General features: G+C 39.1%; 1 protein-coding gene across 1 annotated transcript in view; it reads right to left on the reverse strand.

Moving 5' to 3' along the window:
- LOC121858880 (peroxidase-like) overlaps positions 1 to 14,385 on the reverse strand; it is a 45,278-nt gene extending 30,893 nt beyond the window's left edge. Inside the window, exon 1 of the mRNA XM_042355532.1 lies at positions 14,213 to 14,385. The gene's annotated coding sequence lies outside the window, so the exon portion shown is untranslated. The remainder of the gene's footprint in view (positions 1 to 14,212) is intronic.
- Between the last annotated feature and the right edge of the window lie 2,262 nt (positions 14,386 to 16,647).

Below are 16,647 nucleotides of genomic sequence, written 5' to 3' on the forward strand. Positions count from 1 at the left end.
GTTTATTGAAAAAAATTCTGCAGCCCGAAGGCTGAAAATATACATTGGACATAAATGACTTATTACATACATTGGTGGTTTAACAAAAGCCTTCATTAGAGAAAGGTAAAGGAACATACAGTGAACATAGAGATTAATGTAGGTGTTGAAAAGCAAACTCGTAGTGTAGTAACTCCCTCGCAGATGGTGTTAGGAGGAACTCACGTGGTGTAGTAGTTCCCTCAGATGGTGTTATGAGGGACCTGACATGGTGTAGTAATTCCCTCGCAGATGGTGTTATGAGGGACCTCACGTGGTGTAGTAATTACCTCACAGATGGTGTTATGAGGGGCCTCACGTGGTGTAGTAACTCCCTCACAGATGGTGTTATGAGGGGCATCACGTGGTGTAGTAATTCCCTCACAGATGGTGTTATGAGGGGCCTGACGTGGTGTAGTAATTCCCTCACAGATGGTGTTATGAGGGACCTCACGTGGTGTAGTAATTCCCTCACAGATGGTGTAATGAGGGACTTGACGTGGTGTAGTAATTCCCTCACATATGGTGTTATGAGGGACATGTGGTGTAGTAATTCCCTCACATATGGTGTTATGAGGGACATGTGGTGTAGTAATTCCCTCACAGATGGTGTTATATGAGTGAGGTGTGGTCTTAGGCCTTCCTATCGTAGACGGATTAACACATCGCTGGTTTTTGTTGGGTCTCACGGGCCGTTATCACTGGGCACCTAGGGCCTCACTGTGTGAAGGTTAACTTGGGTACGACTGTTACTGTTGAGTTGTTCTCACTGACTTAAGCACTGTTCACCTCTGTTCAACACTGGTTAAGTTCCTTTCCTAAATGAAATTGTAAATTCTGGCGAGAACTTGTTGATATTCCGGTAGGGAGGAGGGTTCAGGGGAGGGGGTTGGTATGGGCCAACTTAACAGTTGACCTGGCTGCTCCGAGAGGAGCGCCAGGTACGTCTTGACCCTTCGATGGTCAAGGATGTAGGCCTTGCGCAGGATGCAAGGGGGTGACCAATAAAATAGCCCCCTCGCAGGGCAAATCTGAAAACCAACTGCCCGAACGGTTAGTAAGCTGATTGACCATTTTTTTTTAACACGCAAGACCTAATCACTCGAAGAGTATTCTTGAGGAGCTGGTTTCAGAGATAATCACTGCCTGGAAATTAAGAATGGCAGGGTGAGTAAATGCTGCTTGTGTGTCTTAAGAGGTCATGGGCGGGTTCAAGAAGTGGGGGGAACCAGTAAATTGTTTTGGATCACAAAAAATTAGAAAGATGGAGATAAAGGGAGGTGGAGGCTGAGGTGAGGGAGGTGGAGGGTGAGGTAAGGTGTGGAGGTGTGAAGGTAGCCAACCCTATCCCCATATGAGACACACGACGGTGCTTGTGTCACAAGCAAGCATCTTGAAGGTCAACCGAGAACTGATCACAAGGAGAAAGTTGTATCTGTGGGTCAAGTAAATAGAAAACGGGATCACAGGACGAACATAAGTTATTCACTTTCTATAAGTTTATTAACAATTTAAGTCACCAGGAGCGACAAAGTTGAAGACTTGTGAATCAGTTCTGTGAATTCCGAAGCATAATCACGTAAAACTGTACTTTCTGGCCATACAAATGATAATGAGAATGTACAACATGTAACTAACACCAGATATTGTGGCAAACAATGATTTAGATTATTAAAAAAAAAAATCTCAAAGGGATGAAGTGACAGGTCATCCCCACCCCAGTCCAGGAATGTCCCTCTCAGGGCTCACATAAATCCCTAATACAGATATATCTCATATAATCAATTATAGTACATACATTAATATTCTAGATGCAAAAATTCTAAATTTCTTTAATATTTCATCTATTTTCCTATTTTTAGACACCTATTCCATTTGCTTGGAGACATTATTTATCTGGGCATTTCTATATACATGAAGCAATGGGCGAACAATGAGCTGGCGAGTAGAATCCGGTAATTTCCTTCCATTACCTGGGAGTTTCGTGTCTAATTCGTTTAAGCGAGTCTTGGGAGCCTTACTTTTCCGTCGTATAACGAATGTAAGCGAAAGATGAGTACTTTATCAAGATAGCTGAAAGTATGTTAATGTTGTGAGACCTCAAGAACAATAACCAAGGTAAAAGTTTCGCCATCTCCTAAGACCTAAGCCTTGGCGAGTCTCGGAAGAGGTTATTTATTCATCTCGTGAATTTCATGACAATGCAGATGAGGGATAAAAACTTGTCCATCAAGAGAGAGTCGAAATTATGTTCAGGAAATTATTGTAAAGATCAGACATAAAACTATAGTTTGACAAATTACAAATCGTTCCAGCTGTGACGTGCGTGAAGGCCGACTAATATTGGTAAATACTGTACAGGGTAAACTATAAAAAAAAAATAGTTTTGTGACTCGGCTGACATTGGTACAGCTAGCTTTTCAATTATAAAACACGTGTGGTCTTCTATTGTCCTGCTATATTTGTTTTGTAACGTGTAGCGTCAATTCCACCGCTGTGGTTACTTCCCGGTTTTAATAGATGTAAATTTGGTTCACCAGTTCCAATGCATGTAACCAATTTTCCCAATGTAAAGGAAAAGAGCATCACTGCTGCTAGGAGACGGATGAACGTTGAAGTCTAGTGACAAGAATGATATTGATAAATAAAAGGAATGTATCTCTTGGTTTTTATTTGTTAATAACTAGAATGTTTAGTACTAACCTAGAACGCGTGTTTAAAGACATTATTTGTTTAAACGCAGGAAAACATTATAATATCAAACTGTGTAACCTCTACAGTCGGTACATGAATTCACATTTTACGCACACGTTTCTTGCCAACACTGCCTCCGAGGTGTCTGTTTATTAAGAGTACAACAGTGGTCAATAGTGTTATTTTCTCTAATTTATCCTATTAAAACCAACTCTTTATTACAGTATTCACAGTACCGGCTATTAGTTACGTGTGAAAGAAAAAATAAATCACCCACTAACGATGTCCTTTCACACAAATATTTTTTTTTCCAATGAAACCCAGGAAGAATTATTACTTACAATACAAATAATTCTGAAGTTCGAGTGTATGCTAAGGAGGGGGGGGGGGGCAAGCTATTATCCTAACTCCACCCAAGGATAAAATCATCCTCGACTCCACCTGCCTGCTAAAGAGGGGAGGGGGACAAACTGTTTTAATACAAACCAAATAATGTATTGGTGTATATCTTTTAAAAAAATATGTAATTGTTAGTACCGTATACTGTCACATTATCTATGATGAATACAAAATGGTACCGAAGATTTGCTTTACGAGTTATAATAACAATAATAATAATAATAATAATAATAATAATAATGATGATAATTTTTCAGTAAAATCGACAGATAAGTTAAAATTGGTTTGATAGGTACTGTATACAGTTCACAATGTGTATAGACAACGCAGGTACAAAAGGTGTATATACATAAACCGTGTTGATATAGTTTCCAGTGTACCTATCTTTACAGACAATGTAACCATACAATAGTAATCAGTCAGGCAATTTGACAAAAGGATAGCCAACAAAGCCTATCAAATTCTTATTTCCAGCAGGGTCCTTTGCTTAGGCTTGGTTACTCATCAGTATATTATAGTATACCTATAGGGATAAAATTGAAAGTTTGGTGATACATAGAATGAGCATTACATTGCGCTTGGACCAACCGAGGCTGACTGATCACTTCAACAATACAACCTTCTGTAATTTCTCAGGATGTCAGAAGGACATTAACACGCACTCATGAATTGGATGAGCATCATGAGCTCTGGCTTCTAAGTTAAAAAGCACAAAAAACATTCGCAATCTAAGAAAAGTAAACCAAGAATTCTATGCAGTCATTGTACCTTATATTCGGTTAGATATAACTGATTTGGGGAGGTTGAAGATAACTAGAGGTGGGGGGAGGGGGTCTGGGTAGGGAGGCGGGGAGGAGCGGTGCGTGAGTGATGGGGAAACCCGGCCAAGCCCCACCGACTGACCCTCGACTCCGCCAGCTCTACACTGTATACCAAACTATCACAAAGACGATAATAAAATTCCCGAAGTATGGATAGCATAAGATAAATTACGAATAAAGATGGAAAGCCCCGAAGACAAACGAATAAAAATAGTCGTTCACAAATCGCCAAGGATTTTGCAGAAACCTGAGTGTTTGCGGGTGATACGGAGGAGTGACTTTGTGCAAATAAATGCTGCCAAAAAAATGACTGCAGATAATACAGACAAGAAAGAACACTACCAAGGATGACGATATATCTTTTTTCCACGCGTCTTTTCCCGTTATAAAGTTGGGTGGATGACATCGAGTGCAAGCCCCACACACACACACTCACACACTCTCATTGTAGTATACATTTCTGCTTTAACTACTATGCTATTTAACGCAAACACTGGACAACTCAAAAAAAAAAATTATATATATATATATATATATATATATATATATATATATATATATATATATATATATATATATATATATATATATATATATATATATATATATATATACTGATTCTCGGTGATGTTAACGTTGAATTACTACGATTAAAGAACTAAATTTTTAAACGCCTACTCTTCAGAAGGTCATACACGCCATTATAAATACGATACACAACTTTTTTTTTTACCGTCTCGTTTGGTGTCATTCATTCACACTGCTGTAATAGACGTGTTCAGCTACAGTATACGGGCCTCCCCTTGCACGTGTCCAAAAATATATCGTATTAGTTTACCCTACCGTGCTGGTGAAGATGGTAGTGTGAAGCATATTCAGCCTTAGTTGCATAGACTTACTCTACTATGAACATAAATTAAATGCACAGTTTAAGGAGCAAAAAAGGCGACAATTTAGAAATACAGAAACTAAACTAAATATAAACAAGTCACAGTCAAGGTTCACCGCCCACTAATGATAAAACTCGACATCTAATTATCATAGTTAGCTACAGTGACGAAAGACCTATTTGGGAGTTAGAAAACACTTAATCTTTTTTTTTCAGTGGTTAAGTTTACCTTATCTATTGTGAGACTGGAGAGGGGCAAGGGGCCCTGCATGCTAAACGGGCTGCGGGAGGCGCTGTTGTAATCTTAAGTCAAGGACTCAAGGGCAACCAGGGGAAGGGAAGACGGGGTGCCTTCCCTTCCCAACTCCTCTTATAGTGACCTGATTAACACCTTTTCTGGGAAAGGCAGTTACGCAACCCGTAACTGAGGACTTGGAGACGCTCTGTAACTGGATTTGTTACTACACAAAAATATCGCCCAAATTGGAGTATGGTTTGTACTATAACTACATGCAATCTCTTACAGACGAAACTTTCAGAATTCGGATCCAGACATCTCTGTTTCAAACCATCAAGGTTCCCCCACACTTTCTCCTTCATGAAGTAAAAGGTCATTATCAAGTGACGGCCAGTGACGTTGTCCCTGCTGCCTGCCCGTCACCCCTGGCCATACTGACGCTACAAGGCCCTGTACATGTGGGTTGCGTCAACACCTTATTCTTTCTTTCGTAAACACTCAAGAATTATCATATGTGTATGAGTGGCAATCACATTACCATCTATTCCATGTTATTTATGAGTCAAATTAAATTGTAAAATGTAGATATGATGTACAGTATAGAACATTCCTGGGTGAAAAAAATACGCATTGTTAATATTAGGTTAGTGTTCTGTACCTTCTGTTTAGCATATTTACTACCGTTCAAAATGCCATTTATTTTTGTACTGTTTAATATGCTCACGATGTCCCGCCATTGAGAATATCACCAGTGACGCTCGCGAACAAATACGACGGTATATCGTCTGTTTGGAGAGGCAGATTAGAAGCATTGTTTTAATTGGCTCTTCCCCGCTCACCCACTAAGTTAAGAATGAGATTTTTAATATGATTGGGGGAAATTTAAATGAAAAATCGGGTATTATAACTATGGTATAGCAAGACACAAAGCTTCATCTCATCCTAGTGACTTCTTTGGCAAATCTATCATACACAACTCGTTTTCTTTTTCTCTATGGTATGAGCCTAAAGAAGATGGGTCTCTCTCTCTCTCTCTCTCTCTCTCTCTCTCTGACACTTCCAACTATTCTCCAGACATACGCCAAACTCTAAGTAATGATTTTGTGCCCTTAACTGGTTTTTCCAGTAACAGCAACTGTTCACTCTGTCCAGCTAAGTTTCCCGGAACCCAGGAGTAATCGACAGGCAGAAGGGAATACCAAGAGGCAAAAGTTAAGAAGGTCAAGGTGGAGGAGTGAGGTAAAAAGTTTGACCCATCACCCAGGTCTTCGGGGAACCAACGAGGCTTTTTTTTTATGTTCGTATTCTGAGGCATTGACAATTAACGCATGAAATTACGTTTCTTTTAATTCAAATCGCGAAATTTTTACAAATTTTCTCCTGTCATCATTCGGATTCTTCCTTCATAAAATTTGATTCGCAGCTACGTAGAATTAATATATGTTGTTCCACGTAATTAAAAATCTGCAGTCTAAATGATCCTTCTTGACATCTACGAAAATTAATACATTTGCATCGCTTTCTTTCCACTATCAGAAGGAAGGAGATGGAAGTCATCATTTCACATCCCTGGTTTTTTGTTTAATTTGCTGCACATTTCGAATCTTACGCTTTATGTTGCATTCAACTAGAAATACAAACATGGGTGGAATTTCAGATATGGCAAGATGCACTGCAATTTTGTTAACATTACAATGCTCTGCCTGATGGCCTAATGCGTCTTGGGAGTTCGATAAAGTCCGCCGGAAACAATATCTTATTTTTTATATACAGCACCATGGCACAGAGCGTCCAGGATGTTGTCGGTCGTGCAAGGCACATCCGCCACACCCTACCAGTGAACTCGACGCGCCAGGCCTGATATGGTGGGCTTGCCTCATCTCACTCGTGATTCCTGAAGCTGCCTATTGACCGGTGAATTATACCGGGTTACTGGAAGTGATTTGAAAAAGGTGTCTTTTCCTCAGTGATATCCGCTTGTGGGTGCCAAAACTGTATATAACTGTGGCCATGATTTGTGGCTGATGTAGTAACATACCGATAAACGGAATTGTCTTGAATAACTGAAAACAGCTTAACGGTTCCGGAATCGCCCTGTGAGAATTGCGTCTCGATTCGCTGTAGTGACTAGCATACTAACGTTCAAACGTATTTTTTTTTTTACGGCTGCTGCACGGACTGAAATTAATATACCCATGGAGTTAGTTTATAAGTTGTCTTTACATTTAAACTCACTAGAACTCATACAATTGGTAATAACACTGCTCATCATTTCGCAATAACTTTCTTGACCTTGTACGTACACGAGCGAGCCTGAATGATAATTTTGTTGCCATCTGATCTTGCAAGCACTGAAACGAGCAGTTATGTGCTTGATCTTGCAAACTCCTTTAGCAATGTTCCGTGATACAGGTTTGTCATCATGAACCAGTTTGTCGACCAGGAAATATGTGTGCTATTCCCGAACTGTGGCGGATGTGAATAAAGATTGGCCTAGTTAAATGTAGTTAGGACTGGCTATTTTAAGTTAGCATCGATTGTTCAATGTTGAAACTATAAACACAGTATTTGCAGTTAACTTATCAAATTACGACTTAGAATTACTTCGCCTGAAAAATCATTTCGTTAACTTCACTGTAGTAGAAAATAAAATATAGTCTCACGTTCTATTGTGGTAACGTCAATTACTTAAACTGTCTATGGTCACTAAAAATTGTTTGTTCAACTGAAACTTGCCTGAGGTCAACTGGAACTTGTCTAAGGCCAATTGAAATTTGGCTGAGGTAAATTGTAACTTGTTTGAGGTCAATTTAAACTTATGTGAGGTTAAATTAAACTTGTGTGGCCAATTTAATCTTGGCCATGGTGAATTGAAACATGGCTGATATAGGTTTAGGCTGTAGCAATCGAAAAAATTCGTCTCTAGCGTGGGAAGGAAGATCAACAAATCGTCATTCTGAAGGCCAACACAAAACTATAGACAAAGTGACTCGTCATCCCTACAATACAGCAGTTCATGTCCTGTCTCCTTCGTCACCTTTATTATGCTTGGTCACTTCACAGCTGCTGGTCAGGTCAGAAATACATGGGATGGTCCATACTATATCACCATGCTAGTCAGGCCAGATACACGGGATGGATCACCCTTCATCTTCCAACTATTCAACCATATGATTTTAGCTTTGCTGTTGTGGACTTGTACCCAAAGGAACCTGAACATGTTTCAGTATGGGTCCTACTGTTTCTACAATGTTAATTTCACGAAGACAAAGTTTCTTCGAGATAGAGAAGGGGTTTAATTGGAAATGTGTCCTGAGAGTCTTGATGATGGGTACGAACAAGCTACCCTTTAAACAGGTGAGCACTGTATCCTCGGGGCCCACAAAAATATTCTTTAGATGAAGTTAAACCTGAAAAACATCGTTAGTCACTTTCTCCGTGTGTGACTGACTACTCCTGTAATAAGCATCTTAACACCAAGGTTAGCATTTTTTTTTTGCCCAACGCAACAGGTTCTTGGAAAATATCTTACAGGTATTTAAAAACCCATGATGTCATTACCCCGAGGGAGCAGGGAGGCGCAGCTGACTAAGATTGGGAGGCTAATTAGTGACTGTGGGACTGGAGTTAGTGGGATTTAATTACTGTGGTTCGGACTTTTTGTTGCCATAACACTACCATCACTTGTCACAGAGCCGATGACCGTGGTACCAAGGTGGGGGAAGGGGAGGATCATATCGTCGGAAGAGGGCAGGGGGAGTTCGTGCTTGCTGTAGCAGGGAGATGATCCACTAACGTTAAAACACGTCTTTGCAACACATTTTTTTTTACGGAGAAAATTCAAATCGGCCTTCAAAATAACCACAGGATAAACAACTAATCACGATAACAACCTCGCTGCGCCATTTGTTAAGGGATTTTTTTTTTATGTTGCCAAATGCAGCGTTGGGATGAAAAACCCAGACTGGCGACGGGAAAGAAGCGTTCGAATTAACTGAACTTGACCAATTCCCAGAGAAAAAAATACAACGCTCTTGTATGTCTTAGTTTAAATCGAAAAGAAAAAGTTTAGTTCTCCGGAAGTGAGGTCGACAAAATTCCCTCTGTGGTGTTACTGACAATATGTTGCCCCCACCAGACTGTGAACGCGACAAAGAAACATTAGTAATGGTCTGATAACAACGCATCAATACCATTTTCTTCTTTTCCAATACACAATAATATACGAAATAAACTGTTTTTTTAACACTGATTTCTTTATAAACAAAAATAACTTTAATATTTACAGGCTTACTAAATTAATTTGTACAGTGATTTCAACGGAAGATCAAGGAATAACGTAAAGATGCTAGGAAGGTAGATTACATAGAATATTTAATACTTTCTCCGACTAGTTAACCATAGAGACCTTGATGCGGTGTAGGTAGTGAGCTTTCTGCATGACGACGTGTGTTAAATACTTTTGTAAACGATGAATACTCGTAAATACTGTACATCATTGTTCATTTGTCCACTGATGATGTGTGCATCCAATTAATGATATGTTTACTAATGCGTACAACATTACTCGCGTACAGCCAGCAAAAAAAATGTTCTGCACCCCTTGGAGCCTCTGCAGCGATCACGGACTGAGGCCATGTTAATTTGGTAAGGTTGGTATTTCCGGTTGTATGATGCATCGTTTTACCAGTATGATGCATTTTTATATCACATAGTTAATACAGAGAAACTAACAGTAATCACCGGCGTAAATGAGTGTTGTTCAGAATTCTTGGTCCGGTGTGTCATATTGTTTACCACCACAAAGGTGCAGAATTTTTTGTTGTTGACTGTGCACCACTAAAACGAGCGCTGCTTTATAGTTTGGTGTATTTCGTTTACAGTTCTGAACGCGTTAAAATTCCAGTCAAAATAATACCGACCACAAAATAAATAACTAAATAATTTACATAAGTATAAAGACAGAAAAAATAAACATACGGATAAACAAAATATACTGATAATGTAAATATTTCCAAAACTAAAATATCACGAGTAAAAATAACTCATTGACAAAAAAGATATGTGTACTGTACATAAACGTATGGACACGAGTCAGATCATAATTATACGCCTGCGGAAAACCTAAGTAAAATTTTTAAGTTTAAGAAAAAAAAGTAAGAAAGTACGAATATACAGCATACAACCTACCCACTAACATTAAACTAACGGACGTGTATGCTTGCACAAACTGAATACTAAATGCACTCGGCAGGCAGCCATAAAATAATGCACGTAGATATAGGTTCCTGATGCATAAGTGGTGACCTGCGCCTACGCCTACAATCCCTCAGTAGCACTAGGTCAAACCTGGAACCTTTTTCTTTAAGGTTCGTTCGCTAAACCCTTTCCACTAACTTATTATTAATTAATGGAACCAACTGGCTCAAACCGATACACAAAAAAAAAAAATACGCCAGTTTTCTATTAAGCCTCTACTTTGATTAAGTGCATCTTTATTCCATTTAGAATAACTTAGCGTTTCAAAAGCCGGGCTCTGAACCATAAGATTGGACTGAGCGAAGCAGGGGCCAGGCCTTGCCTAGCCCGGGGTATTACAGTTTACCTATACAGTAGTTGAAAACAGGCGGGAATAAGTTAAAAAGATGTTTTCGGGAAATCTATGACGGTTCAGCAGCGACCTCCTGACATTTTGAACTTTATTTACCCTAGGTGTGTTTAAGAAGCACAGACTTTATCACACGCATACACAAAAATGTAATTTGGGGGCATATCAGGCAGTTAAAAACACGAGAGTATCTTATTTAGAGTATTCAAACTATTTAATTGTTTTATTTGTTCATAAATATTGACCATTGTGAATTACATTATAAATACCAGTTAGCATTTCTTATAAATTGTTTACAAACAATAAAGAAATGCATTAAACAATCAATCTTCCCACTTCATGTTTAAAGGGCTTCACATACGCTAAAAAACTTATAGAGACAGACGTCGTGTTGGAACTGACGCTCATCAATTATTACATGCGAGACTAGACTAGTAATGTGGAACCTCATTATACACTAGAGGGGGAAAGGTCTGGTGACAAAGTGCAGAGATGGCAAAACTAGCATGAGGGCGGGGCTGGTGACAAGAGAGTAATTGACGCAGGCATCGTCCCCCAAAGCCAGCGAAAGCTTTCTACGGCTACCTGAAGATCCTTAGAATCAAGGATAGTGTACTGTACATTTAAGATTTATATAAACGGACTTCTGACAAATATTTCTATATAAACAAAAGCAAATCTGACGCGCTAATTCAGCGATGTCCCATATCAACCATCATTTATTTTTAATGACTTAAGTCAAAATTGGTTGGGTTTGAGATATATAGGCCGAATTAGTTTTTCAAATTGACTATTAAAACAAACCAGGAAACAGCTACAGATTCGAATTGGTTCCCATTTTTTGTTAGAACAGAGTATGCAAATTTAAATACATAACACCTTGTAATTTTAACAGCCCCCAAGCGCACAAAGCCGAACTGCAGCATGCGTCACGGAACACAGGCTATACCCCTTAAGATTGCTAGGATAGACCGATTAACTTAAGAATATAGTTGGTTCTTGCTTGCCGCCATAAACAGTTATTTTGGACAAAAGATTAACATAGCCAGTTCTAGGGTCACCCACAACCTTACAGATGCATTATCATGGTTCACACACTTGACCTTTGTCCGTGGTTCGAAATTCATTATTTATTTAAACTTAATCATTAATCCCTACAAATGCTTTCCCAAATCACACCTGACTAGGCTAAAGCGATCTAAAACTGGTTAAAAAATTTGTTTTAATGAACCTCGAAAAATATTTCTTGTAGTAAGACCTCCTCCACCAAACTTAGATGGTTATATGAATTAATATTTACTATAAGGGCGGTCATACATCAAAGATATAAAAGTACTTCGCCTACCAATATTAAACATATTCGCACGTGTGTGTGTGTGTGTGCTTGTAAGTGCCTTATGCAATTCCACATTTTTGAAGAGCTGAAATTTGGTAGGGAAGAGCATATGGCCATGGGAATGAACGGTCATGCACTATCTCCTATCACTCCACTCAAGAGAAGCCGGGTAATTAGTGTATACAGTATGCGAGGCCCGACACAAAAATAACGAGACTGACCCTATAACTCGGGAACCAAGAGTGGGAGGGGAGGGACAAACAGACGATTATTGAACATGTTCTAACCTGTCACAGTGTGACAAGGCTCAACTCAATCGCTTCACTCAGTATAAGTGGACGCGTGTTGAAGTATAGACGTGTTCTAACTTCTTACGCTCGGTGGGAAAAGGTCGGGACTGCAAAACCGAGCTACGAGTTAACATCAAGTTTCTCGTTAAACTTAAGAGATCCGCGACGGAAACTTTTCAATTAATGACTGAGGCTTGCGGTGAAGATTGCATGTCTCGTGCACGCGTTTTTGATCGGCACAAACGATTTTCGGAAGGCAGAGAAACCGTGAAAGATGATGACCGCCCAGGCTGTTCATGTACAGCAGTTACCGATGACAACATTGAAAAAGTGCGAGATGCGATTAGAAAAAAAAAACCGTAGGTTGGGTGTTTGAGCAATAGCTGACAGTTAATTTAGACACGGAAAGTGTTCGATGCATTCTAACGGAAGAATTGAACATGACAAGGGTTTGTGCAAAAATAGTTTTAAGAAATGCTGTCAGACGAACAACAGGCCAGCCCACAACGCTTTGTCTATGAAGCAGTTTTTTACCAATAAAAACAACACTGTGCTTGAGCACCCACACCTATTCGCCAGACCTGGCTCCCTGCGACTTCTACCTCTTCTCAAAGATCAAGTCCGTGCTCAAAGGAACCAATATTTTGTAGGTAGAAGAGGTGAAAACAAAAATGACGTAGCTCAACAGCCTTACAGAACATGATCTGCGGAATTGCTTTGACCTGTGGCAGCATCGTTTGCAGCTGTGTCAACTCAGAAGGGAACTATTTTGAAGGCGATCACCGTTGATTTTCTTAATTTGGCAAATAAAAAGAGATACAGCATCAGTCTCATTTTGTGTGTGTGTCGGACCTAGTATACTGTATATATATTCCAAATTGTCTGAGACGAGGAGGCGTGCAGAATACACCGGTATATTCGTGGTCGGCATTTCCTCGTTTCCGGTACTGGGCCTGCATTCGTTGCTATATAACCATGTTTGATCGTTTATGAAATGTATAGGCCATTACTTCCACTGACTTCAATATATTTAATTATCACTTACATATGAAAACTAATTTTAATTATAATAAAAATGTCTAAATGCATTGCCGTATATTAGTATACTGTAGGTAGTCAGTCGAGGTATTTCATTAACAGTTCACCCAGTTCCTCCCTGCAACTTGAGGTTTCAGATTTCACAATAACGGGGTTATAATACCACGCGTCACCTTACCGAGTCAACTAAGGTAAATAAACAAGGGTTTTCCCTAAAACCACATTTTCATATTTGTATATATTTTTTTACGAGTCAGAAAATGACCTTCAGTACCTATTAATAGTTGTTCATATATATATATATATATATATATATATATATATATATATATATATATATATATATATATATATATATATATATATATATATATATATATATATATATATATATGTGTGTGTGTGTGTGTGTGTGATCTATTTGGTGGTTTTAATCGCTAAGTATTCCTGCAACAATTACATTTACAATTCATGATTTTTTGTAAATTGCAAACAACACTAAGTTACGGATATGCAAGCAAAAACTATTAACGTAGGACTATACATACACCTGAATAAACAAGAAAAACAGCCAAGAACCACCAAACTGCTGATAATTGGCAATTATTCCCCAATTAATATCACAACATGAAATTGAAATTCGAGTCATCCTTTCACCGTTCTATGAAACTTAACATTGTGGAGAGGGGGATGAGTGCATAGTGGCCAATAATATACTGTACTTAGATCATCCAACTCGATCATAATCTGTCCGAATACATTTTGATAGGCTACTGGAGGCACCGTACGTCACCATCAACAGCCAAAGGCGCTATTAATAACATTATGAGGCCACTAACGATGCACTGTATCCCGTAAACAAGAAAATGAGTGAGACTTACCTCGTACTCTAGCGGAAGTTCAACTAGTATGTGAGCGAGAGAGAAAACGACACCTTCACTCCACGGCAGGCAGAGGTGAACTGTCTCTTTACAGTTTACACCCTCCGAGGTCCGTCTCCGAGTCTCCGACCTTGTCTGTCTGAGCGTCCTGCGTCGTCTGCTCCAGGCTTGATATTGGCCTAAGTGGTACCCAACTAAACACGAGCGGGGGATGAGACAGGACCAAAGAGTATCCATGAAAGATAGGAAAATTTGAGCTTTTGGTGTGCGCGTTAGTTACGGGCCTCTGAGGCAGTTGGCGTTGGTATGGTCTCTGTTTACCGAATACGTCACCATCGGTGGCCCCACTTTGGCCCCACCTGTGTTCCCGTGTGGAACATCCAAAGAAATTCATCCTACCTTTATATTTCATCGACAAGAGGAACAGTTGAGTGTATATATAATGCATAATTAAAACTATATAAATGTAGCTAGGATGAATGTAGTTTTGGAAGCCACGAAAAGTATCATTTTTAGTTCTACAATAAAACACAAATATCTTGATGTAGAATTGTATCTTGTTTTAATAATCTTCGCTGGAAAATATTAATGTTATTCGCATATTGTTAAAATAATAGGAAAAATTTACTGGCATTTAAGTAAAATTCTTTTATGTATTATTCATGTTTTGATTAGAAATTCCTAATACCATTCACAATCATATACCTGTACATATACGGTACATAGGCCTATACACAAAAAAGTATTAAATTATGATTCATATTAATAATTTGTCATGGTGATATTAGATGTACATTAATAAAAAGTACCGTAATTAATATAAAGAAAAATAATACAATGTCCCAGTAAATCAATCTCTTACCTGTGCTTCCTTCAACTTATATCACTAACTACAATACATAGCACATTTTGAACGATTTACTTGTCGAGTAAAAAAAAGTTAATGGTTAATAAACTAAGAGAACGTAACAATAATTATTAATAACAGAAGAAGCAGAGATGGAGTTTGAGATTGGCCGTCCTTGGAGCGAGTTTTTAGTTGGGGCCTTGCCGATAGATGGCACCGATTCCGGCCTTGCAGCTCATGGTTAATTCAATAGCTTTCGTTCGAGTTTTCCGATCTTTCATATATAGTCTTTGGACAGGATTTGGGAAGGCTCATAGGTGGGTAGGAGGGATGTGGGATCTTGATAGGGCTAGTAAGTGGGCGGAGGTTTATAAACTGGTTGTAAAAATGCAAGGGACGAAGAAATATGAATATTTTTTTGCACGCTGGTTCACTGAAAAGGCATAACAATACACCCACGCTGGACCCAATAAGGATAAACTCATTGGCTGGACCCAAGAGACTTACCGAGTAGGTTTCGTTGCATCGTTACGAGGACTTATTGTTTCCTTAATTTGTTCAGACATTACCTCGTATTATCGATATTCTTGTTTGTTTAATTAAAATGTATTTGTTATTTGCCAATAACAATTTGTCTACATTCACTCGAATCTAAAGTATGTGTAGGGTTTGAATTTTGCACATAAGGTTGGAGGTGTGCCATGTTAGTGTGTGTGCGTGTGGTTGGCGGGGTTTGTTGTTGAAGGTATGCATGTCTGAAAGAGCTCAGCGTTGAAGACATGCGTGAATGTTGAAGCTTGAAATTGAATGACTGTGCAGATGGAGGTGTCGGTTGTTGTAGCCATGTGTGGTTGAAGGGGCTTTTACTGCTGAAGAAATGCGTGTTCCGGCGAGCGTGTGTATGTGGTTGGAAGGGTGTGTGAAAGGTCATGCGCTGCAAAATAGTAAAATACATCAGTGGTACGTACCCGAGTCTGCCCTCTTCCGCTAAATAAACACATGCTTAGCACAAAGGAAGGGAGGGAGAGGGCGGGAGGGGGCTACGTACTCATGAATACACGAATACCCTCTTGTACTGAAACTTTTATTCCTTAGTCAATATATACTTATAATCACTCTCATTTCCCTCCTTTTACACGTACACGTTTCTCCAACAGTATCTACTTACACTTAGATCTTCCAATGGCCACTTACATCTTCGAATATACACTTATATTATGTCTTCCAGTACCTAGTTATCCTCATATTGATATTCTTAACAGTATTCATTATGTTCCTTTTTCATTTCCAGCTTTGAAGATACAGCAGAAATTTGGTAAGGAGATGCGGGTGACCTGGCGAGTAGGAACAACTCAAATCACACGTGTTTAATGGAAATATGTTCAGGATTTTGCCAACAGTATTCACTAACAGCTTCAACAACGTTTTCATTCTCACCTCAAAGTTGCCACCTTACTGAACACTATGTCCTTATTCCTTGTTTTCTGACCGGGCACCATAAAACCTGTGTGGTGGCCTTGAGTCGATTGCGGCTAGTACTGTGACGAAAGCATCTGGCCGCTTCTATTTAGTTCATTTGTTCCCTTGT

Source organism: Homarus americanus, unplaced genomic scaffold (genome assembly GCF_018991925.1).
Source record: "Homarus americanus isolate GMGI-L3 unplaced genomic scaffold, GMGI_Hamer_2.0 scaffold46226, whole genome shotgun sequence".
Classification (NCBI taxonomy): Eukaryota; Metazoa; Arthropoda; class Malacostraca; order Decapoda; family Nephropidae; genus Homarus; species Homarus americanus.